The sequence below is a fragment of the Tamandua tetradactyla genome, chromosome 3, assembly GCF_023851605.1.
Source record: "Tamandua tetradactyla isolate mTamTet1 chromosome 3, mTamTet1.pri, whole genome shotgun sequence".
NCBI classification, from domain to species: domain Eukaryota; kingdom Metazoa; phylum Chordata; class Mammalia; order Pilosa; family Myrmecophagidae; genus Tamandua; species Tamandua tetradactyla.
In genome coordinates, this window is record NC_135329.1 from 151,511,672 (window position 1) to 151,536,793 (window position 25,122).

Genomic DNA, 25,122 nt, shown 5'->3' on the forward strand with positions numbered 1-25,122 from the left:
TTTCAGTGGCTAAGAGATTCCAAACAGTCGAGAGGTTATCCTGGAGGTTATTCTTGTGTATTATATAGACATCCCTTTTTAGTTTATGATATAGTGGAGTGGCCAGAGTGAAGTATCTGAAACTACTGAATTGTATTCCAGTAGCCTTGATTCTTAAAGACGACTATCTAACTATATAGCTTTTACAATGTGAGTGTGATTATGAAAACCTTGTGGCTAATGCTCCCTTTATTCAGGGTGTGGATAGATGAGTAAAAAAAATAAGGAAAAAAATAAATAAATAATGGGGGGAATAAGGGGTAAAAAATGTGGATAGATTCCAATACTGGTGGCCAATGAGAGAGAGGGGTATGGGATGCATGGGTTTTTCTTTTTATTTCTTTTCCTGGAATGATTGCAAATGTTCTAAAAATGATCATGGTGATGAATCACAACCATGTAATGATATTGTGAGTCACTGATTATTTACTTTGAAAGGACTGTATGGTACATGAAGATATCTCAATAAAAATATTTTAAAATAACAACAAAACAGCAACAAAAAGAAGTTGGCCCTTGATTCTATACCCCAGGGAGCTTTAGGAGCTGCTGAAGAGAAAAATGGCCTCTTTCGCTTCACCAAAAGTAGCTTTGAGAGCAGCATAAAGGATGGATTGCAAAAAGGAAAGATGAAATCCTGATGTCAGTCAGGAATGTGGTAGGATAATTCACTGTTTTCTCCCTATATTTCCATCATAAAGGCAGTTAATATTTTCTATGCCCCTTTTGCCTTAGTGAAGTTTAAATTAAGACCAAAGCAGAGGTCACCTGCAAGTTCCTTCTCCTCCTATCTCTTATAGCAAGACTGAATCCACTGAAGACATGCTTAGATGTGCTGAAGAAAAAGGAAGTAGAGGGCAGAGTCACTGAAAGACAGGGAGATCTGGCCAGCCCTGGAGAGGAGGCTGCATCTGAGATGGAGGTCTGTGGGATTGTGTGCTTTGCTCAGGGCACAATCACAAAGAGGTGCAAGGCCTCACCATCCATGGCTGTGTGTTCCCTCCAGGGAGGCTGGAAGGGGAGCCCCAGGATCCTAGACTCATCAAAATTCCCTGGTGCTAAACATGATACAGAGCAGCAGATCCACTCAACCTGAAGACTCAATACCGGTTAAGACAACGATTATGTCAGATAACCTGATTGGACTGATGGCCAGAGTGGTTTCTTCAGTGCTGTGGGCCCAGAGACCATTTGCAAAACCCATCTGAGGATGGGAACTCAGAATCAGATTTATGCTGATTAAAAGGAAAAAAAGTTTCCTATAAAGTATTATTTCATGTATATTCTGGTTTGTAGGCTCAGACTCATATTGCTACATAATATAATTGCAGTGGTCCAGGAGAAGACGCTGAGAGCCTGAACTAAAGTAGAAGGCTTGGGGATAAGAAGACTGGAAGAAAATGGACAGATGAGAACCTACCAAAATTAATAAGCGTTTGAAAGTGAGGGAAGAGAAAGAATGAGCACTTTAAAATAAAGTCTCAAACATGGGTGCCTGAAGGTTTACAATGTATTTAGCTAAGAAAACAAGGAAGGAAGAGCAGATTTGAAGGAGCAAGTAATGATTCTAGTTGAGTTTGAAGTGCTAGTAAGAAATCTGTGTAAATCTCTGTTTTGGTTTGCAAAAAGCTGCCAGAATGTGATATAAAAAACAGAATAGCTTTTAAAAAGAGAAATTTATTAAGTTGCAAGTTTATAGTTCTAAGGCCATAAAAATGCCCAAATTAAAGCAAGGCTATAAAAATGCCCAATCAAAAGCATCTAAGGAAAGATATCTTGGTTCAAGAAGCCCAATGATGTTCAGGGTTTTTTTCTCTGCTGGAAAGGCACACTGAGAGATCTACTAGCTTTCTCTTCAGTGCCTTCCCTGGAGCTTTGTCCATTCCGTTGGCTCTGTCGGTTCTGGCTGGTTCTCATGGCTCTAAAGCTTTTTTCAAAATGGTTCCCTCTTAAAGGGCTCCAGTAAGCAAATGTTACCACCTAATCAAATGTTACCACCCACAGTTGTGCGGGTCAAGTCTCCATGGAAACAATAAAAAACATTCCACCGAGCAATACTGGACAATGATTAAAGAACATGATTTTTCTGGGGTACACAATAGATTCAAACCGGCACAATCTCCAACAAGAATAATTCAAAGGAAGGCTAGAGTTGAGAAAAGATTTATGGGTTGGAGATTTTTTTTAAAGTCTAGAAATCATCTAGATAACAGTGTCATTGTCATTGTGGAATTACTTAACTCCACATGGGAAAAATATGAGTATGAAATGAGATAAGTAAAGATTAAACATCACATGCAAGAGGAGAACAGAAGAAGAAGTGGCACTGAGCTTTAAAAGGGGCCATCAGAAACACAGAACTAAGGAATGTGGTGTCTTAGAAGCCAAGTATAGAGATTTTCAAGTCATCAGTGACTTGAAGAAGAATAGCTTCTAATAAGGCAGTTAAAGGATGAATGTGGGCAGGCAGCAAATGAAGACTAGTCTTTGGACAAGCACTGGTAGTAAAGAGAAAGGTAGAATAGTGTCTTAAACTCTAAGGAGTCTTATTTTGATTTTCTATTTTGTGAGACTTAAGTGTGATTGAAGGAAGGAGAGGAGAGGTGACTGAAAAAGGAGGTATGATGACAGGTTCTGGTGTCAACTTGGCCGAATTATTATGCCCAGTTGTCTGGTCAGGCAAGCACTGACCATTGCTGCAAGGATATTTCATGGCAGATTGGTTAAATCATTAGTCAGTTGATTGCATCTGTGGCTGATCACATCTGAGATCAACTAAGGCGTGCCTCCCATAACAAGGTAATCCAATCAGTTGAAGGCTTTTAAGGGAGAAGAGAGACTCTTTTACTGCTTCTTCACCCAGGGAGCCTCTCCTGTGGAGTTCATCCAGACTCTTCATTGGAGCCACCAGCTTCACAGCCTGCCCTGTGGATTTTGAACTCTTCCATTCCCACAGCTGTGTGAAACACTTTATAAATCTCATATTTACAGATCTCTCTTGTTGGTTCTGTTTCTCTAGAGAACCCTGACTAACACAGGATGGACTAAGAATGAACAAAACAAAATGAAGAGAAAATGTGAAGGGAAATGAAAGTAACGGAGAGAAGAGACACAAAGATGAAATAAAAGGTAAAGAAAGCAAAGAAGAAAAATAGTCAAGCAATTTCATTTTGTATGACTAAGAGACTTAGAGGTTAGGCGAAGCTAACCTCCTGTTACAAAAGAGCCACAAGAGTTTGGGACTTTTTGTTATGGAGAGTGGAGCAAAGAAGTAATACACAATAAAGGAATATGTATGGCTAACTAATAATAGATCATTTGCATTTTAAGTAGCTCTGCTCAGAAAAACTGAGCTAATTTTTGCATCTTCAGAATTAGGAAGTGTTCTAGTTTGCTAGCTGCTGGAATGCAATATACCAGAAACAGAATGGTTTTTAAAAGGGGGAAATTTAATAAGTTGCTATTTTACAGTTCTAAGGCCAAGAAAATGTCCCGATTACAGCAAGTCTATAGAAATGTCCAATCAAAGGCATCCAGGGGAAGATATCTTGGTTCAAGAAGGCCAATGAAGTTCAGGGTTTCTCTCTGAAGTGAGAAGGCAACATGGTGAACACAGTTAGGGCTTCTCTCTCAGCTGGAAGGGCACATGGCGAACACGGTGTCATCTGCTAGCTTTCTCTCCTGGCTTCTGGTTTCATGAAGCTCCCCAGGAGGTGTTTTCCTTCTTCATCTCCAAAAGCCGCTGACTCATGGACTCTGCTTTGTGGTGCTGCAGCATTCTTTGCTCTCTCCGAATGTCCCTCTGAATCTCCCAAAATGTTTCCTCTTTTACAGGACTTCAGAAATTAATCAAGACCCACCCAAATGAGTAGAGACATGCCTCTACCTAATCCATCTTAACAACCACTGTTGATTAAATCACATCTCCAAGGAGATGATCTAATCACAGTTTCAAAGATACAGTACTGAATAGGGATTAGAAGAAATGGCTACCTTTACCAAATGGGATTAGGATTAAAACATGACTTTTCTAGGGTCCATACATCATTTCAAACCAGCACATTCCATCCTCTGGACCTTAAAAAGGACATGTTTTCCCTGGATACAAAATACATTCATTTCATAACAATATCACAAATCCTTAAACCATTTCAAGTAGCAATACACATGAAATACAAAGAAACATACAAACTCCTATCAAAGTTAGTTACAGGCATGGTCTGTTCTAAGGCAAAATTATCCTCTGGGTTTGGACCTTTGAAAACTCATAACAAGTTATTTACTGCCAACATACAAAGGAGGAACAGTCATAGGATACATATACCCATTTCCATAGGGAGGAAAGGACACAGGGGTCACCGGACACATACAGTTTTGAAAACCTGCGGGGCAAAGTCCATTAGATTTCAAAGTCTGAGAATCATTTATCTTCAGGGCTTCTGAAAGCAGCAGTCCCACCCTTTGTCCAAAGGCCTATGCAGAGGCCTGCCTCTCTCCAAATACAACCTTGGGGAAATTTGGGGAGACCACCTTTTACTCGGTTCCACCTTCTCCAAGCATCGGGGCTGCACACGGGCTCTCTGTCATCAACAGGGCACACGCTCAACCCCTCCATGTGATAGCAGCCAGGCTCTCCCCAAACCCCTAAGAATGTGCTTCTCCCTCTCCAAGGCCTGAGGTGGCATGACTCTTCCACTGCAACGAAGAGGCCCATCCTCTGCCTTTGGGGTAAACTCACCCTCTTCAAGGGCTTGGGTGGGTATGCTCTCCTGGCCCTAGGATTCTTGACTTCAGACCTCAGCCTCCATGGCTTTGCCTCTGAAATTATTTTTCCTACAATGTGTCCCTTCTCTGAACCCCCCAGTCCAGACTGGCAGCGGCTCTGTTTATACAGGTCCCACAGCACTCTCATTGGTTTTCTATGCAGTAGCCTTGGATCATGCCCATCAGACATAAGGAGTTTCCACAAATCCTTCCTGGATAACTCCATGTCTGATCCTTGCTTTCTCTGAAATGGCTGACTGGTTCTACATCTGGCCAAATCCTCGCATGGAGCACTATTCTCTGGGGTCTCCCTTCCTGGAAGCCCAGAATTTTCCAGGACATCAATTTCTGGTTTCTTTGTACCCAAGAGTTCAGTTTTCAGCTTATCTCTTTCCTGTCATATTTCACCATAAGCTGTGAGGAGAAACCAGGCTGCACCTTTGACATATAATTTGGAGATCTCTTCTGCTAAATATCCAAGTTCATGGCTTTTAAAATCAGCCTTCCAGCTAAAGCCACTCATCAACTTTGCCAGATTATCTGCCATTTTAAAACAAGGCTCACCTTCCTTCCAGTCTGCAATAACATGTGCCTCATTTCTGTCGAAGGCCTCATCAGAGCTATCTTTAGAGTCCACATTTCTACCAACAGTGTCTTCAAAGCATTCTGGGCCTTCTCTATCAAGGTTCTCACAACTCTTACAGATTCTTACCTTTATCCATTTAAAAAGCCATTCCAACATGTTTAGTATTTGCAAATCGCAACAGCAGCACCCCACTCTCTGGTACCAAAATCTGTTCTAGTTTGCTAGCTGACAGAATGCAATATAACAGAAACAGAATGGTTTTTAAAAGGAGGAATTTAATAAGTTGCTATTTTACAGTTCTAAGGCCAAGAAAATGTCCCGATTACAGCAAATCTATAGAAATGTCCAATCAAAGGCATCCGGGGAAAGATACATTGGTTCAAGAAGGCCGATGAAGTTCAGGGTTTCTCTTTCAAGTGAGAAGGCACATGGTGAACACAGGGCTTCTCTCTCATTCGGAAGGGCACATGGTGAACACAGCATCATCTGATAGCTTTCTCTCCTGGCTTCTGGGTTCATGAAGCCCCCTGGGAGGGGGCTTTCCTTCTTCATCTCCACAGGTCACTGGCTCATGGACTCTGCTTTGTGGTGCTGCAGCATTCTCTGCTCTCTCTGAATGTCCCTCTGAATCTCCCAAAATGTTTCCTCTTTTATAGGACTTCAGAAACTAATCAAGACCCACCCAAATGAGTGGAGACATGCCTCTATCTAATCCAGCTTAACAACCACTCTTGATTAAATCACATCTCCAGGAAGATGACCTAATCACAGTTTCAAAGATACAATACTGAATAAGGATTAGAAGAAATGGCTGCCCTTACCAAATGGGATTAGAATTAAAATATGGCTTTTCTAGGGTCCATACATTATTTCAAACCAGCACAGGAAGAAACAGAAAGAATGGGTGACTGAGTTTATTCACAATATAACCCTTGTGGTTAAGGTTGAGTAGTACACAGAAGGAAGTCAAGAAAAAGTAAAAGGAAAGAAGGTTGACCTGTGAGCAGTTCTGGGTGATGCCATGGAACAAATTATAGACACAAGAGAGGGAAGCTAAAAGGAGGTAAAAATAGAATCCATTGGACTTAAGAAAGTTAAAGAAATCTAAGGTCAGAATATTGACTAAGTCACAAATGTACGTGAAAGTAGCACAAGAAGATAGTAGGGTGTTTACAGCATGACTGTGTTAAGCCAGAAGAAAATGCCTTATCTGGTGTAAAATGAGACTCAGTTAGGTTATTATTATAATATTAATTTTATCAGGGGCTATAATAATAGTAAATATAAAAAGCCATGCTTTTTGGTGATTTTTATTTAAGGGCCAACAAATGACAAAAAAGGATGAAAGGGAGGGAGAAAGGGAAGGAAGGCAGTCAGTCAAGAAAAGGTTAGGTATGAAAATTTTAACCAACACTGTAAAAGTCGGAACAAAAATCAAAACATTAAAAAGAAAAAAAAAAATTTCCCTAAGCATTTAAATTCAATGAACTGATAAAGTAAAGCAATAGCAGGTAGTTTAAAATCTAGTGATCATTGAGTATAACATTCTTTACTTGCTTTCTTAACTCAGCCTCTTCTTAGATGGGCATAGACATTTTGAGGCAGGTTTAAGTTCAAATTTCCCTTGGAAATGAAAGCTTTGGTTCACTAATCTTTGACTCTCAAATTAAGACTAGAGTAGGATTACCCTCTGAAAATCTCATTCTTTTGTGGATTTTCCTAATGGTTGCTAATTTCATTACTAATGGTTCCTAATTTCTTTACTAACAGACAAGTATAAATAATATTGAACTTGCCTGCAACCATTAGGAAAATCCACAAAAGAATGAGGTTTTCAGAGTGGGGAAGTTCAATATTATTTATACATATTTTGTCTGTTAGTAATGAAATTGTTCCTAATTTATGTTCTGTGAAAAATGACATCTGCTTCTAATTGGAAAGTTCATTAAAGAAGTCAGACAAGTAAAACAAATTATTCATTGACATGAAGACAGAGAAACTGAAATGTACTATGAAGGTATCTTCACTGTTTGGAGACTCAATTTCTGCCTTGAGACATTTCAGATTCAGACCTCACTTTATTTTTTAAATTAGATGAAACATTATAAAGGAAACAGTCTGAGCTTCATTCTATAGATTTTCTTTGTAATCATCAGAGATAATGGAAGGTGATTTACTGAAGCAATATGTTTTATAGTAGTTTTACAGTTTATTCATATACCTTCACTGAAGGAATTTGAGGATGTAATGGAAGTTCAAATAGTGGAATAGTTAGCTTCTTTGTATGGTTTAATATGTGCAGCAATGAGAAGAAAATCATTCAACAATGCTTGTGAAACAAATGGACAATATTTGGATAACCTGGAAATAAAGGTTATTTGAAGTCTGGGTATTGCTGCATACCCCAAACCACCTGAAATCTGTAAGTAGCTCCTTTTGTACTAAATATTTCATGTAAGTGCTATTTCTGGGGAACTGCTTCAATTTCAAAAATTGAACAGTCAAAACTATTTAATTTAAATAGTTGTCTTTGATCTTCAATTACCTGAGTAATGACTATAGGAATAAATGCAAACAACAACCAAAACTCAAGTTCTAAGCTTTGATCATCATTTTCATACATAAAAAAAAATTCAGAGAATTATTTAGACTTACATCTTCCACAGTCTAACAGTGACCCAATTATTTCAAGTCTATCTCTAACATTTGTCCCAACTCTTCTGAAGTTCTTTCTCCCACAACCTTTGTTACCCAAAGTGTGGCCACTCTAACAGCAGCTAACACATTACAGCAGGTTTTGTTAGAGATACAGACACTTAAACCCCAACTCTTTGCTGAATGAGAATACGCATTTTAAGATCTCCAGGCAATTCACAAACATCAAGTTTGAGAAGTACTGGTCTAGAATAAACTGAAAGAGTAGAATTCTACAATTAGACAGATAAGCAAGATACAACTGAGCAGAGAATATGGAAGGGAAAATTCAAAAAACATGAACTACAGATGATCAATGAGCAAAGAAACAAAATGTCAGCCTCCGTAGTCATCAGGGAATTGCAAATTGAAATAATGATGAGATGCATTTTGCACTCCTGAATTGACAAAGACTTCTTAAAGGTTAATTTTTATTGTATCAAATTTTCAGTAAAATAAATTATCTTATACAGGGTTGGGGGGAGAAAAAAATTAATTCAACACTTATGGAAGACAGTTTGTCAATATATATTTTGAGAAACGAGATTTAAAGTTCCTACTATAAAACCCAATAATTTCACTCTTCAAATTTATCCAAATTAAGAAAAGGATGACACAAAAATATTTTTTAAATAATCTTTACCACAAGATTTTTCTGAGTGCAAAACATATGTAAAAAGTTCATATTTAAGAGTAATGTCATGGAAAATGCAGGAGCAGGGGGCTGCAAGAATTAGTTCCTCAACTGAAGCACCGTTTAAGCTGACAAACTGTCAGAATCAATAGTTGAGCGCTCTAAAATCTAATCAAATGCCTAGAGCAACCAGAGGAGTGCTTAATGAAGAAAAAGGTTGCTAAATTTTTGTAAGAAAACACTGTAGTATATTTGTTTACCCATCTACCATCCCCATTTCTCTGCTGCCATGGGGATAGCAGCCTGTGTTCCTAGTGTGATTTGTTGGCTCCAGAGGGGGCGATATGGACCCTGTCACCAAAAAATCACAGTAGTGAGTTTCCTTTAGGTATGGCATATAGGTTTATCATTGGTTTGTACAAACTGCACTCCCTCACCTCCCACCTGAATCTATTTCAAGGACTGGAGTGGCTTCCTGGATGGCAACTGTCAAAAGCATTTAAATACATATTCTACCTGCAGCCGTCTGGAGCAAAGAATAGTGAATAAGGAAAGCAGCAGAATACCAAATAGCCTGAGCAAGAAGAAGGAGGCCAGAGAGGAAGATACATGGGGAAATAAGGGTTTTTGAAGGGTTCTTTTCTATACTAGCAAATCCAGAATGCAAAACACATCCCAGGGACAGATACATGCTCAGAAAAAAACTTGAGAGGATTTTAGAATTGTACCTCTGCCTGATCTTCCTTAGCAGGAGATAAAAGCTAAGGAAGAGCTGTAAGCAGCCTGAGTAAACTCTGAGTCAATCTGCAAAGATCAGGAAAGTATTATATGTATGGGTTTGTTTTGTTTGGGGCTCCAGGCACTTAAGGACATCTCTGTTAGCTCACTGGCTCATCACTGAGATAATGGGACAGAGACTTCAGTGACCACACATGATAAGGAATGCAATCTTTGTAAAGATTGTGTGGAAAAATCACTAAACAAATAACTGCAACTTTCCATTACAATGGAAAACCCTGGGGCTGTGGGGGGATGGGGTGTGAAATCTGATTCCCAAATTTAACACATTAAAATGTACAAAATGTCCGGTTTTCAACAACAAACTACAAGGCATAGAAAGAAACAGAAAAGTATGGCCCATTCAAAGGAAGAAAAGAAATTGACAATAACTGTTTCTGAGGACACCTAGACAATGGGGTTGGTAGAAAAAGTCTTTAAATCATCTGTTTTATATATGCTTAAACAGCTAACGAAAAACATGGACAAAGAAATAAAAGGGGCAGGCCATGGTGCCTCAGCAGTGGGAGTTCTTGCCTGCCATGCTGGAGACCCAGGTTCAATTCCTGATGCCTGCCCATACAGAAAAAAAATAGCACTAAAAGAAGCCAGGAGAAGGATCTCCAAACAAATAGAAAATATCAATAAAGAAATAGAAATTATATAAAAGTCTGAAAAAGAAATTCTGAAACTGAAAAGTACCATAACTGAGATGAAAAATTAATTAGCATGTTTCAATAGCAGATTTGAGCGGGTAGATGACTGCTCAGTGAACTTGAAGATAAGGTCAATAGAAACTGTCCAGGCTGAGAAGCAGAAAGAAAAATGAAAGAAGAACAATGAGGAGAGTCTAAGGGACCTGTGGTACAGGTCCCTTAGACTCTGGGACCTGTATATGTATATGTATATGCATGTATATACATCAAGCATGTCAATATATACATTATTGGAAAAGAAGAAGAGGAGAGAGAGAAAAGAGGTAGAAAAAATATTTGAAGAAATAGTGGCTAGAACCTTCCCAAATTTGATGAAAGACATGAATCTACACTGCAAAAAAAAGCTTAACAAACTTCAAGTAGAGAACCCACGAAGACATATTTTAATCAAACTGTCAAGAGGCAAAAAACAAAGACAGAATCTTAAAAGCAAAAGAAAGAAGCAACTCTTCACATACATCGGATCCTCAAAAATATTAGCAGCCAATTTCTCATTAAGAAAACATGGAGGCCAAAAGGTAGTGGGATGACATGTTTAAAGTGCTGAAAGAATAAACTGTCAAACAAGAATTCTAAATCTGGAAAAATTATTCTTCAAAACTAAAGGCAAAATTGAGACATTCTTAGACAAACTTAAACTAGAGGATTTTATCACCAGTAGATCTACAGTACAAGATAGGCTAAAGGGAGTCTTTCAGACTGAAGTAAATGGACAGTGAACAGAAACTCCAAAGCACATGAAGAAATAAAGAACACCAGTAAAAAGAACTATGTAAGCAAATATAAAAGCCATTATTATTATTATTATATTTTTGGTTTGAAGCGCCTCCTTTTGTATAATATATGATTTAAAAGACAAATGTGAGTGAAAAATAATTATTAATTGAATGGACAAGATATATAGAGATATAATTTGTAACAACAGCATAAAAGGAAGTATGGAGCTGTCGAGCAGCAAGGTTTTTGCATGCTACTGAAGCTATGTTGGTATCAATTCAAATCAGACTATAATAAATTTAGGACATTAATTGCAGTCACCTTGGTATCTATGAAGAAAATAACTAAAAAATAGAGAGCAAAAATAAGGAGGAAATCAAAATGATACCTTCTTTATTTTATTTTAAAAATAATGGAGAAAGTGAGGAACAAAAATATGTCATATATAAAATAAATGGCAAAAAGACAGAAGTTTTTCCTTACTAGCAATAACTTTAAGTGTTATTGTATTGAATTCACCAATTAAAAGATGCAGATTGACAAAAGGGATGAAGAAAACATGATGCAACCATATGCCATCTACAAGAGACTCATTTTAGATCCAAAGACACAAACAGATTCAAAGTGAAAGATTGAAAAAACAATTCTTTTGCTTGTGTTGCATTAGGCACTGTGCTTAAGTATTTTCATATGGGAACACAATTATTCCTCACAACAATTCAATGATATAGGTACAATTATTATGGCCTTTCACAAAAGAGGAAATCCTTGTCCAATTACATAAGAAATGTGTCTAGGTTTACATCAGAACTAAGCAGAGAAGCCAAGATGTAACGCCAGGGTCTTTGTGCCCAGGGCTGCCATGCTAAACTATATCAAGGAGCACATCATTCATTCTACCGCCATACACTGAGACACGATGCATCACTGCCTCAGATAATTTATGGTATAGCTACATGGTTTAATGCTATGATATCATTAAAAACATATTTTAACAATATGCATTGGAATGGGGAAATGCTTATGATATAACACTAATTGAAAAGTCACATTGCAAAACAATATATACCCAGAAAATTTTGTACATAAACATGAATGTGTATATATATATATTTATGGATACACACATACCTACTTACATAAACACACTCTATTTTATGTATGTGTTTTACATTTCCTTTACATTTCCATGCACTCAAACCCTATACATAATTTAAATTTATTTGTTTAGTTTTATGCATTTCCTAATTTTTCCAAAATGAGAATGTACTATTTAATAAGAAAAATAAAACAATGAACATATTTTCAAGGAGCCACTTTCTTGTTCTTGCTCTACTGATGCTAATTATGTATTTAAATTAAATTATTCAAATTAGCTTGCAGGAGATTCTACCTTCCTTACCTCATAGTTATAAATATTTTGTAACTTTTTTTTTTCCTTGCATGGACAGGCACCAGGGATCGAACCCAGGTCTCTGGCATGGCAGACAAGAATTCTGCCACTGAGCCACCATCACACAGCCCAATATTTTGTAACTTTAAACTTGGCTTTACCCTCTGATAAAGTTTACTAGGGACCAAGTATCAATATTTTTTAACAATCTGCAAATGATATTATTTGAGAACTTGGAACCTAGATCACAAATCTAATTTATAAAATTGCTCAGCAAAAAACTAGAAAATATTTTCAATGACTTGAAAAATCGGATTAGATGATGAACATGGAAGATGGTTTTAATCTTGAAGCTGAGGAATGTAAACTCTACTGTATTAAAACATTGAAGATGATGTTTTTATACACCATTTTTAGGATGCTGCTCTCCCAGAACATTAAAGATCATTGTTAATCAAGTAAAAAAAGAGGACTTTATAAATAATGTATAGTCACATGAAAATTGAGACTGTGGACAACTGTAATATATTGGAAAAATCTGTAAATCAGTGCCAAGGGATACAAATCTGCTGGGGAATGCAGATTCTGACTCAAAAGTTTTAGAAGGTGGAGTCTGAGATTCTGCATTTCTTCCACGCTCTCAGGTGCTGCTGCTGCTGACATCTGGGGGCCACCCCTTGAATAACAAAGCTTGAGGTCTTTAAGAACATCCATCTCCAAAGAGATTAGGCCCCACCTAAAGTCACTCACATTCAACAGTTTCCTAAGTGATATTTCCTATCTTCAATCTCACTTCTCTCCATTTCTATCATTCACATGGTTTGCAAGGTATTCTAAAATGAAAATTCGTTTAAGGTACTATTCTGCTTGGACGGTTGCCTACAGCACTGAGCCTCAAACCCAAATGCTAACAGGGACCAGTCAGATAAAGTGAATGAGTGAAGCCAGGGATGGAGGGTAAGAAGGTAATGGAGTGTACAAGCCTTTTCTAAAGGAAACAGCTGTTAAACTGGGTTCCAGCTAAGACTTGCTATGTCCATGTGAAAAAGTAAGGCAGATTTGTCAGGTCTTCCAGTTTGTTTGTTTTTTTAAAGAAACAAGGAATTTGGACTTGGTTTTGATAAAACTCCATCTTTAAGATAGGCAATGATTAAAAAAAAAAAATCCTTGATGTTCCAAACAAATTACAAAGATTCTCTGGGAATGAAATTCATACTTTAAAGCTCCCAGGTGGTTCCAGGGTGCAGCTAAAGTAGATAACTACCGATCCAAACATCCTCCCTAGGCACCATCTAAAAAGAGCTTGTATGAACCAAAGCTTGAAGCCATAGAAGTGCAGGTTGGTTCCTGAGGTAGTTCTTATGAGGATATTATTTCTGATGTGTGGAAGAAGGAATAATAATGCCTTCTCAAAGAAAGTAATAAGCAAGTGTTCATTGATATATTATTTTATGCATCCTACAACCAAATCTGAGCTCTAAAGGTTGAATTCAAGTCTTGGGGCATCAGGTTGATTTATGACACAATCTAAGACTGCTTAAGGTTCTTAACCACAGAATGGTTTTTAATCATCTATATCTGCTATTTATTTACATCTTACATATATAAAAAGAAAATCTTTTTTCAAATTCATTAAAGAAAATATAATTCAATACAATTTCCCATAGCCAAAGGTTATATCAAAAAATCTTTTAGACTGGACTTCCGGGAAGATGGCCTATTAGAGTAGCTCGAGCTTAGCCCTGCTCCACAGAAAAGTTAGAGAAGGGACAGCAGGGCGACTGAGGTGGCAGTTTGGGAGTGCGGCTGACCTGGGAGAACCTTCTGCACCACATGTGGCAGCCCTGGTTGTGGAGGCTGAGGAGCTGAGAGGCAGAAAGCTGGAGCCTGGTGTGGAGGCATGGAGTCGTAGAGCTTGTGGGAGTGCACAGATAGCAGCCTGCGACAAGGAAGCAAGCCAGGCTGCATTTCTTGGGCATGCTACCCTCACCAGCGCAGCCCCATGACCAGTGACACACCCCACACCCTATACACTTGAATCCCTTCATCTGCTCCCATTCCTTGTGCTCTAGGCACCCCCACCCCACCAGCCCCCAGTGCACGTACCTGCCCCACACCCTACCCCAAGTGAAGCCCAACCACCTCTCCTGCACCCCTCCTGAGCACTACTTCCCCATCCCTGTTCCCTGCAGGCTGTTGCCAGTGCATAAAGGCTGCAGGCACTAACCTCCATACCTAGGCTACCCCTGTCCCCCACTCCCACCCCACCCCCATAGTGTTGCACAGTCTCACTTTGCCCCACCTGAGCTCTGCACCTCTGTTTATGGCACTCCCAAGCCCACATGTGCACAGGCCACCAATCACGTCATTCAGCTCTGGGAACTGCACTTTACAGTAGGCCTAGAACCGCACATATGCACGGCGCTCAGCCACACCTCCCAGCTCTGAGAAAGTGCCAACCTGCGAGGTCAGGTCACATCGGCCCCCAATTCAAGAAGGCATAACACCAACCTGCTGCCACATCTATACACATGTGCACAAAGGGCCCCATGCCTTACATCAGAATGCACCAGGGTCACGCCCCCAAGACCAGTGCAACTACACAGCTACATCCTCCCTAGCTGCTGGGTGCTCACGTTCACAAGCATGAGCATAACATCTCCAACCTGTGCCTATAACTGGCCCGAAATAAATCACTGCACTGAGTGCCCACCCCGTGCCCTGCTCCCTGCTGTACAACCATCCCACAAATACAAGGCCTTAGACAACTGAAAGAAATCAACTCCCAAGTAAATCAATTTTCATGCCAGGAAGACGAGCAGAAGATCACTAAGCATATCACAATGCAGACAGATATAGCCCTGCTTAATGACCAAAGTAAAACACCAGAGGAGACACAGACATTGGAACAACTAATCAAAGATGTTCATATAACTCCACTTAACAAAATAAGTGGGATAGCCAATGACATAAGGGAGATCAAGAAGATAGTAGACGAGCATAAAGAGGAATTTATAAGAATAAATAGAAAAATAGCAGAAATCATAGAGATTAAAGACTGTTGACCAAATAAAAAACATACTAGAGGCATACAACACCAGATTTGAAGAGACAGAAGAAAAAATTAGTGATATAGAGGATAGGATAATTGACTTCAAGACTAAACCCAGCAAATGGCAAAAAGGATGGAAAAAATTGAATGGAAACTCAGGGAAATGATGGACAAAACAAAGCACACAGATATAAGAATCACTGGTGTTCCAGAAGGAGAAGAGAAGAGTAAAGGGCTAGGACAAGTAGTTGAGGATATAATAGGGGAAAACTTCCCAACCCTCATAAAGGACATAAATATACAAGTCAAAAAAGCTTAAAGAACTCCAAACAGAATAAATCCGAATTTGCCTTCCCCAAGGCACATACTAATCAGTCTGTCAAATGTTGAAGAGAAGCAGAAAATCCTGAAAGCAACAAGAGAAAAACAGCCTACTACATACAAGGGAAATCAAATAAGACTGAGTCCAGACTACTCAACTAGCACCCTGGGGGTGAGAAGGCAGTGGTATGATATATTCAAGTACTTAAAGAAAAAGACTTCCAGCCAAGAATTCTGTATCTAGCCAAATTATCCTTCAAAACTGAGGGAGAAATTAAAGCTTCCACAGACAAAGAAGTCCTGAAAGAATTTGTGAACAAGAGACGACCCTGTAAGAAATACTAAAAGGAGTTCTGCCAGCTGAAAAATAAAAAAAGACAGGAGAAGGAGGTCTAGAGGAGGGCACAGAATTGAAGAGTATCACTAAGGGCAATCCAAAGAATACAAAGAGAAAGAGGGAAAAGAATATATAGCTCTGATAAATAAAATAAAAAAGGTAAGATGGTGGAATCAAGAAACACATTTTTGGTAATAACTTTGAATGTTAACGGACTAAATTTACCAATTAAAAGATACAGATCAGCAAAATGGATTAAGAAACATAACCCAGCTATATGCTGCTTACAAGAGACCATCTTAGACATAAGGATGAGCCTTGAGGACATAATGCTGAATGAAATTAGCCGGACACAAAAGGATAGATACTGTATGCTGCCACTTTTATGACCAGCATAAAGGTATAATCAGAGGCTTATAGTATAGAATATAGGGGACTTAGAGATACACAGAAGTGAGAGATGAGTGAACTGTTAGCTAATGAGGTTGAATTCCAATGTAAGGGAATTAGAAAAGAGCGAAGGTCATTCTCTAGTGGGTCATTTCACCATATACTGAAAAGTTAATCACGTTTTTAAGACACATGAAAGTTGCTATGTTTCTTATTTTGAGTGCATTCCAATAAAAAAGGATAAAAGCATCTTCAAAGTTCATTTAGAAAGAACTTACCGACTAGACCAATAAACTATACCGGCCAGCTATCAGCTGTTCAATTTCTGTGTGGGTATCAGAAATAACTGTTTTATCTGTGTTTTCAGATTATTTGAGTTTTGTAATGAATCCCCAGCTTGACGTATTATTTCTATTTAGAATCTCTTTTGAAAGGAACAGTCCCCTTATCTTTCATCACACCCACACCCAAATAAAAGTTCAAAATATAATGTGCTGCTTCCTGTAAATTTGGATTCCTTCTCCAAGAAGGAGGAAGGAGATTGTTGACAAATCACAGATGAAAATTATTTGAAAGTTTACATTATGAAAGGGAAATGAAGTAACAATTTTGGAACCACTGCTAAAATGTGAGTGCTTTCACATATATTTTCTAACTGAATTTCATGGCTCCTCCTGTTAGATGAAGAAAGTAAGGCTTAGAGAAGTGAAGTGTACCCAAGATTACATAGAGAGTGACATAGTGGGTATTAGAACCTGTATTTTTTCCCTGAAGATGCAACACTTTACAGTATTATAATCAACGACCAGGTATGGCATTGCTCCCAGAACACATTCTGCTCTGGAGCATGACTAGGACAAAGATTAAAAAATACAAAACTATGAATATTTGGTCATAATAGTTTCTTTTTTCTTTATTCTGATTAATATTTGTATGGAAACCCTGCTGTTTTAGTTTCCTTGGCTGTTCACGCCAATACCAAGAAATGAGTTGGGTTAAACAATGGGAATTTATAAGCTCACCGTTTTTAGGCTAAAAGAAAGTCCAAATCAAGGCATCATCAAAATGACACTTTCTCCCTGAAGCCTGCGGCATTCTGGGGGCTGGCTGCTGGTAAGCCTTGGTCCTTAATTTGTCACATGGCTATACACATGGTAGCATCTCCTGGTCTCTCCCTTCTTTTCTGGGTTCTGTTGATTTCCAGCTTCAGGTTACTTCCTCTGTGGCTTTCTCTCTCTGTCTGAACTTCATTTTCTTGTAAAGGATTCCAGTATTAGGATTAAGACCTGTCCTGGGCCGTACCACAACTGAAGTAGCCCCATCAAAATGTCCTACTTAGAATGGATTCACACCCTCAGGAATAGATGTTTTTCTGGGATACATACAGCTCCAAATCAGCACACCTGCTAACCTAGGTGGGAAAAGGTTAATAAAAGTAGCTAAGGAAAATGAGTAATCAGTAAAGACTGCTAGGTCCCTCCAACAATCCTAACCCTGAAGACAAAAGGAAGATTCTTGTAGGTTCTCTTTATGATTCTCTGGTGAATTTAACCATTTAGCCTCCTTTAATCTAGCTATTCATTCTCTAAAGATTTTTTATTAATTTCTATCTTCACAGACAAAGGGGTTAATGAACAGACATGGACCATGCACCCTTTCTATGCCAGGCGCTGTACTATGTGCTGGGGATACCACCATGAGTAAGATCCTGTCTCTATTTTCAAGAAATGTTGCTATTTCTCCTAGCCCAATCCTACTCCTTTCAGCCAGCTCAGAGAAAGAGGTATTTTCACATTCAAGCTTCTTTAAATATAACAAGCATCACTAATAGTGTAATATAAATCCTACCTCCCTTATGGAATTGAAAGTTGGAAGGAAATTTGACATCATCTAGGTTCATCTCCCACAGATTCAGGAATTTCTTCCCCACCTGGATATTTACGTCCCAGTAATGACCACCCATTGTCATCATTTCTTTCCTATGGAATGGCTATAGATAAATCGACTGCCTCTGAGACAACTTCCCTTAAGTCTTCCCTTTTCTGGGTTAAACATTTACTAGGACTTTTAACTCTTACTCATAGACAAACTGGTCTATGAGTATTTTGCCTTATCCTGCCTTATTCTGGAAGGCTTATATCTCCTAATCAACCTAATTCACATACCATCTGTTTTAGTTTGCTAATGCTGCTGGAATGCAATATACCAGAAATGGAATGGCTTTTACACAGGGGATTTATTAAGTTACAAGTTTACAGCTCTAAGGCCATGAAAATGTCCAAATTAAGGCATCAAAAAGAGATACCTTCACTCAAGAAAGGTGCAGTTCCTGTTTGGGATTTCTCTCTCACATGAGAAGACACATGGCAATGTCTGCTGTCCTTTGGCTCCTGGGTTTCATTGCTTTCGGCTCCTGGTTCCTCTCTGAGCATCTACCTGTTTCCAACCACCTCCAAATGTCTACACAATTGATTTTTGAATATTTTTATTATTCCCCCCAAGATAAAAATAAGAATAAAAGTAAAAAAGAACACCCAAAACATCTTATACCACCCTATCCCTATTATTTATTTATTTTAAAACTTTTTTTTCTTTCTCCATCTATCCATACACTAGATAAAGGGAGTGTCACTCACAAGGTTTCACAATCACATGGTCACACCTTAAAAACTCTGTAGTTACTCAATCATCTTCAAGAATCAAGGCTATTGGATTACAGTTTAACAATTTCAGGTATTTCCCTCTACCTACTACAATACATCAAAAACCGAAAAGGGTTATCTATATATGGCATAAGAATAACCTCCAGAATGACCTTTCAACTCTGTATGAAATCTCTCAGCCACTGAAGCTTTATTTTGTTTCATTTCTCTTCCCCCTTTTGATCAGGAAGTCTTTCTCAATCCTACAATGCCAGGGCCCGGCTATTCCCCAGGAGTCATGTCCCATGTTGCCAGGGGGAATTACATCCCCAGGAGTCATGTCCCATGTAAGGGAGAGGGCAGTGACTTCACCCACAGAGTTGGCTTAGAGAGAGGCCACATATGAGCAACAAAAGAGGTTCTCTGGAGGTGAGTCTTAGACATAATCATAAGTAGGCTTAGTATCTCTTTTGCAGGAATAAGCTTCATGGGGGCAAACCCCAAGATCAAGGGCCTGGCTCATCAAATTGGCAGTCCGCAATGATTGCGAGAATATCAGGTCTTCCCCAGGTGGGGAAGTTTAATATTTTCACCTTTTCTCCAAGTTCCTCAAGGGGATTTTGCAAATACTTTTTAATCTTTCTGTCCAGATTACTCTGGTACATCACACCAACCTGTACAAACCAACAAAATCTCACTTTTTGTTCAAGATTCCAGGTAGTTATGCCATTTGAATAAGCTGGTCATACAAGTTAAATTAGATAGTATGCTACCAAAAATATAAATTTTGTACCAGATAAACATCTCTTCCTTTGATCTCACCCAGAAATTTAAGTTTTAAAATATAGTCAATATCATCCTTTATTCTTTAGTCTGATTTACCTTAGTCCTACCCAGATGAGCTTCATTCATATCTCTAATTGAAGTCTGATCACATTTTCAGTGTTTTTTAGCAGTTGCTGTGTGGGGTAATGCCGACTTTCATAGCTCCAGAATTCTAGCTCTGAGTCTCAAGTGTCACACAAATACCTGAAGTTCCGAGGAATGACCAGGTTATACACAAAGAGCTCAGCATCTCAGAATTTAGAAATAACAGTGACAACTCCAAAATAGATGTGAAGGCTGTAAAAGCTTAAAATCCAGGATTTTACAATAGGCCTTAGTCTGATAACCTGTGCTCTCGAATTCAATTCTCAGGGTTTGGTATTATAGTTAGTCCATATTAGTGAGGTGTTATAATATTTGTCTTTTTGTTTCTGGCTTATTTCATTCAACATACTGTCCTCAAGTTTCATTTTCACAGTTGCATGCCTTACAACTTCATTCCTTCTTGCAACCGCTCAATAGTCCCTTGTATGTATACACCACAATTTCTCTTCCAGTCTTCAGGCAATGTATCCTTAGACCGCATCCATCACCATTGCAAAATGCATCACTGCCGTCATAAACCCCAATGTGCAAATGTCCATTCATGTGTCCCTGCGTTCAGTCCTTCCAAGAATACACTTAACTATGGGGTTGCAAGATCATATGGCAGCCCAACCCCTAGCTACCACACTGCGTTCCAGAGGAGCTGCACCATTCTACTTCCCTACCAAGTGAATAGGCACATCTCTCTCTGCATTTTCTCCAGCACTTTTATCTCTTTGTTCATTTTTGAAACAGTTTTATTCACACATCATACTATTCAACCTAAGTAAAAAAAAATCAATGGCTACTGGTATAACCTCATAGCCATGCCTTCACCACCACAATCTATATAAGGACATTTCTATTTCTTCCACAGAGAATCCCATCTCTCTTCACCAAATCCCCTATTACTGACATTTAGCTTTGGCATATTGCCTTTATTACATTCAATGGAAACATATTATAATGTTACTGTTAATTATAGACTCTAGTTTGCACTAATTTTATTTTTTGCATTTTCAACACCTTACATTGTTGACACTTACTTGTTCTCCCCCATGCAAAAACATTCTTATTTATAGATTTAATCTTCATCATTGTCTACTCTAGGTAATGCTGTTATACCATCCCAGTCCTTATCCTCTGTCTTTCCTCTGGTGACATACATGCCCTCAGCCTTTCTTCCTCAAAGCTGAAAACTTTTAAGGAATTTAAATTTTAGACATTACCCTATAACCACCTCCTTTGTCAATCAGTCAAATATTCAACCAACTGCTTTGAATACTTACTATACACTGCACTGTTCAAAGGGAAGCAAGTAATTAGAAAATTTTAGAAGACCTCATGTTCCCTATGAGGAGACTTAGGTCCAGGTTAATTCAATCTACTGCCTACCATCCTCAAATGCCAGCCATTAACATATGTGAATATTTATTTGGTCTATCTTTCCTACTTCCAAACATTGTCTAATAGTGTTGGGCTATAGTTTTCCAGAGCTTTATGATTTAGCTCTACTTTAAACTCTCAACCACCCAAAATATTAATAATAATAAGGTCTATATTGATTAAAGTATTTACTCTTCTCACTCAGTCAAATGGGAATAGACTTTTTTCCCCTTTGGCAGAGCAATATGGAGCACCTATCAGAACCTGAGACGTATTTTTAGACCCTATTTACAGACGTAAGGAGAGAAGAGCAACTGCAACATGGCCACTATAGTCATCTTGTTTTCAGCACGTCATGGTTTCTTTTCCTTCTTTTTTTTTTTGGCATGGGCAGGCTTTAAGAATTGAACCTAGGTCTTCCACATGGCAGGCAAGAATTCTGCAATGGAGCTACCATTGCACTGCCCCATGTTCCATTTTTGCAATTCTATACCCTTACAAGTAGTTGCCCATCTGTCAGTCCTTACTTCATGCAAACCTGAGAAATTATTTGAAGAAGGTTGAGGAATGTGATAGACAAAACAATGGTCCCCCTTCCCAAAGATACCCACCTTTTAATCCCTAGACCTGTGAATATGTTACCTTACATGTGAAAGGAACTTTGTAGGTGTAAGTAATTTAAGAATCTTGACATATAAGAGATTATCCTGGATTGTCTGGTCCAGTCCAATGTAATCACAATGCCCCATATAAGAAGAAGGCAAGAGGGATCAAAGTAAATGAAGGCAATATGATGAGAGCAGAGGAGTGGGGGAGGGAGACAGAAAGAGAGATCAGAAGTTACTGCACTACTGGATTTGAAGATGAAAGAAGGAACTATCAATGAAGGAATGCAGGTGGCATCTAGAAACTGGTAAAGGCAAGGAAACTGATTTTCCCCTAGCCTCCAGAAGGAATCAGTTCATCTTAACTTTAGCCTAGTGAGACTGACTTTGGTTTTTTGACTTCCAGAACTATAAGATAATAAATGTGTTGTTTATAACTAAATTTGTGGTAATTCATAACAGCAGAAATAGGAAAGAAATACAGGTTTTTATGGAAATGTAAATGGGAACATCAAACTCTACTTAGAAATAATAAAATTGAAAGCATTGTGAGACCTCAGCATTCAATATATATATATTAGAAAGCATTTAATATATATATTAGGATAGTATAGTGATTAAGAACATAGACTGTTGAGTTACACAAAATCTGGAATCAAATTTGAACTCTGCTACTGAACAGGTGTGGTAGTATGAAGATGTATGTACTCCAGAAAAACCTATTCTTAAATTAAATTCATTTCTGTGGGTGTATACCCAATGTAACTAGGACATTGATGAGGTTACTTCAGTTAAGTATATCCTACCTCAATCAGGATGGGTCTTGATTCTATTTCTGGAGTCCTTTATAAAAGAATGAAATTCAGACAGAGAGAAAGAAAGCCATATAAGCAAGAAGCTGAAATCAACAAAACCTGGAAGAGAAGGAAGAAATCAGCACAGGCTACCATGTGACAAAGGACCAAGGATTGCCTGCAGCTGGTCTTTGGAAAGAAAGCATCACCCTGATGATGCCTTGATTTGGACAATTTCTTGGTCTCAAAACTGTGAGCAAATAAACTCTTGTTGTTTAATCCAACCATTTCATGTTACTTGCTTTGATCAGTCGCAGAAGCAAACAGATTTTGGTAACAGGAGAGTGGAGTACTGCTATTGCAAATACCAAAAATGTGTACATGGCTTTAAAATTGGGTACTGGGAAAAGACTGGAAGGATTATGAGGTGCTTGAAAGAAAAGTCTTAGATTGCTTAGAAGAGACTGTTCATAAAAAAAATGTGGAAATGAAATGTACTTCCAATGAGGCCTTAGAAGGAGATGATGACTGTGCTATTGGAAACTGGAGGAAAGGAGATTCTAGTTTTAAACTGGCAGAGAACTTGGCAAAATTGAGTTCTGATGTTGTGTGGAAGGAAGAACTTGAGAGTGATGAACTTGGATATTCAGCTAAGGAGATTTCCACTGAAGTGTGAAAGGTACAGCTTGGTTCTACTTGAGCGTACGGTGAAATGAGAGAGGAAAGAAATAAGCTGAGAACTGAACTCCTGGACATAAAGAACCAATAAATTGATGATTTGGAAAATTTTGAGCTTCTGAAAAGTGAGTCCCCAGATACTGGTACTTCACAGGAGAGTCTAACTAAACATGGACCAGTCAGCAATTTTGTGCAAGTCAGGATTGGAGGTTCAGTTATCCTGGAAGGTTCTGTGTGATATTTGACCCCTGTACACTACACACAAGACAAAAAGTTTTTGCAAGATCTGTTTGAGTGGAACCACTGCCAGCATGGACTAAAAGGGATAGAAAAGGAACAGCTTGAAGGAAAAATCACTCCAAGGGCAGAACCTTGGGAGCTTAGGTCTGTACCAAACTTGGATCAAGAGAATAGGTTCACCCATGCGTGTGGAAAGGGTGAGTCTGAGCCAGTGCTTGGAGAGGGCAGGCCTTCTGCCTGGTTGTTCAGAAAGAGTGCACCTACTCCACTGTTCTGAAAGGGTCAGGGCTATGCTCTGGGTTTTATGGAGAGTCTGACTGTCATCCCAATACTTGGAGAGGATGGAGCTTTCAACCCAGTGTTTGAGAAGAGCATAGTCACTGGAAAGAGCATAGTCATTTGGAAAATGCGGAGCTGCTGCTCCATCAGGCCTGGAGTACAAATCATTGTTCCATAGATGATTCTCAGACCTCAATATCTAATGGAGCTTTCCCTGCAGGGTTTCAGAATGATTGGGGAAACTTGACCCCTGTTTTCCTTCCAGTATCTCCCCATGAGAATGGAAATGTTTACCCTATGACTGTCCTTCCTTTGTATATTAGGAACTTCAGGTTTTACAGGTCTACAGATGGAGGGGAATTGTGCCCAGGACATAGCACACCTAAAAGTGATTTTGATGAGACTTTGTACTAAGCATTGATTCTGAAATGACTTAAGGCTTTTGGCATATTGCGATGGAATGAATGTATTTTGCATATAGAAAGAACATGTCTTTTCTGGGTCCAGAGGGTGGAGTGTGGTGGTTTGAAGTTTTATGTACCCCAGAAAAAAACATGTTCTTAAATCATAATCCATTCCTATAGGTGTAAACGTGTTGTAAGGAGAACCTTTTGAAGAAGTTACTAAGTTAAGGTGCATCCCACTTCAATCAGGATGGGTCTTAATCCTATTACTGGAGTTCTTTATAAGAGAATGAAATTCAGTCAGAAAAAAAAAAAGAAAGCCACAGAAGCAAGAAGATGAAATCAATGAAACTTGGAAGAAAAGGGAGAGACGAGCAGATGCCACCATGTGAAAGAGGAGCCAAGGATTGCTGGCAGCCAGTCTTTGGGAAGAAAGCATTGCCTTGATGATGCCTTGATTTGGACATTTTTCCAACTTCAAAATAAATTCCCACTGTTTAACCTACTGCATTTCATGGTATTTGCTTTGAGAAGCCATGGAAATGAAAACACAAGGCATATTACACTGGTCAAGTTATTTCTCATATGCCAGTCTTTTCATTTATATGATCTTCAAAATGGGAAAAAACAATATCTACACCTGAAGGCTTTTTTTCAATAGTATGGTGTTTTGTTACAATTAATGAACCTATATAAATGTTTTATTATTAATTAAAGTCAATTGTTTACATTAGGGCTCAATCTTTGCATTGTATAGTTCTATGG

The 25,122-nt window shown here is 38.6% G+C and overlaps 1 protein-coding gene across 12 annotated transcripts in view; it reads right to left on the bottom strand.

Moving 5' to 3' along the window:
- CCDC141 (coiled-coil domain containing 141) overlaps positions 1–25,122 on the bottom strand; it is a 260,019-nt gene that overhangs the window by 119,977 nt on the left and 114,920 nt on the right. The window lies entirely within an intron of this gene.